This window comes from Corvus brachyrhynchos, unplaced genomic scaffold (assembly GCF_000691975.1).
Source record: "Corvus brachyrhynchos isolate BGI_N302 unplaced genomic scaffold, ASM69197v1 scaffold150, whole genome shotgun sequence".
Classification (NCBI taxonomy): domain Eukaryota; kingdom Metazoa; phylum Chordata; class Aves; order Passeriformes; family Corvidae; genus Corvus; species Corvus brachyrhynchos.
In genome coordinates, this window is record NW_008236162.1 from 1,944,219 (window position 1) to 1,945,908 (window position 1,690).

At 65.7% G+C, this 1,690-nt stretch overlaps 1 protein-coding gene across 1 annotated transcript in view; it reads right to left on the minus strand.

The window, feature by feature from the left end:
- The window catches only part of LOC108446258 (PDZ and LIM domain protein 2-like), a gene marked incomplete at its 3' end in the record, with an annotated part of 6,221 nt that overhangs the window by 3,376 nt on the left and 1,155 nt on the right, over positions 1 to 1,690 (minus strand). The window lies entirely within an intron of this gene.

A 1,690-nucleotide genomic window follows, 5' to 3' on the forward strand; every position in this document is an offset into this window, starting at 1 on the left:
GGGAAGGCACCGGCCCGTCAGCCCAAACCTGGGAAGGGAAAACCTGAATTCCCAGTGCAGCCGGTAGCCTGGGCCCCTCCCAGCAGGGAGTGGGATGAAAACCAGGGGTCCAGGGACCCACTTTAGCACAAACTGGGGGTTCCAGGAACCCCCCAGGTTCCTTCTCAAGCACAGACAACGCAAACTGGGGTCCCAAGGACCCCAAGTTCCCTCTCCAGCACAGACACCTCAAACCAGAGATTCCTGAGGATCCCTTCCAGAATGATCCTCGCAGGTTGGAGACCCCGAGGGAACCCCCAATCCAGGCCAGACATGGGGGGGGGAGGGGGACCCCAAAATGACCTAAGGGTGCCAACAGACCCTCCCTCTCCCCCCAGGCACCCAAAGTACACCCGGACCTGGCCCAGGGGCTTCTCCCAAGCCCAGGTTCCCAGAGGGATTCAGGGATGCTCCATGGGGCAGCTGCTTCTCCTTCCCACCCGGGCTGGGGTCAGCAGGACCCCCCCCAAGGGGGGTCAGGGCAGCACCCCCACCCCATAACCCCGCGCCTGCGCCTCTCCTCTCCCCACCATCTGCTCCTGCTTAGCGGCCCCGGCGAGGCCGGGAAGCGGAACCCTGGATAAGTGGAAGGCGACGTTCCTGGGAGCAGCTGCCACGCAGACGGGGATGAATCCCAGCAGGACCCCGGGGTGGGCACGGGGACCCCCTGCCTGGACCCGTGGAGAGGGAGAGGGGCAGCGCTGAGGCTCTGTGGGGTCACGAGGGATGAGCTAAAATTAGGCACGGAGGGAGCTGGGCCTTGGCCTCATCCCTGCTGGCATCCAGCACCAGCCTGCCTGGGATGCGAGGAAGAGTGGGGTCCGAGGGCAGCCATCCCAGGGCGGGACCATCATCATCCTCCCTCCCTGGGTGTCATTAGAGCCATGGAATGGTTTTGGTGGGAAGGGACCTTAAATCCCATCCAGTGCCACACAGGGGTTTGGGTGGGGGGCATTGGGCACGGCATCCTCATGTCCCCTGCCCTGTGGCTGAAGTGTCAGAGCTGGGAGGGACCCTCTGGGACAGGGAGGGACCCTCTGGGACAGGGAGGGACCCTTCGGAGCCGGCACCAAAGCAAACAAGGAGCTGGGGAGGAAGGAGGGAGCGGGCGGCCGGAGGAGCCAAGGGGCGGCCGGGGCTGCGGCCAAAGGCAGCTGGGAAGGGCCGCGCTCGGGGCCGCGGCTCTTCCCAATTACCTGGGATGTTCAATTGGGAATTCCATGGTGAGAGCTCCGTGACCGAGCCCGGGGCGCACGGGGGGGCTGTGGCGCACCCCAAACAGACCCCAGTGAGACCCCAGGCACGAGGGGAGGGGGGTCCTCGCTGTCCCCGCCGCGGAGGGACAGGGGAAGGGACAGGACCCTCCCAAGTGGCTGATAACAGCTAATCCCAGATAACAGCGAATCCCAGATAACAGCAAAGCCGTGCAGGCGGGCACGAAGGGCGGGGAGAGGTGATAAGAGCACCTGGAGCAGGACAAAGGCCTCGGCCAACAGCCCCCAATAAACCCGGACACCTCCCAGGGACGCCGGGAGGGGCCATCCCACCCTGCGGGGAGCTCTGACCTTCCCGAGGGCAGGACAAGGCCGGCTGGAGCAGCACCGGAGCCCTGCCTAGCCCTGGACCCCCACCCTGGGTGCAGGCAGGAGGG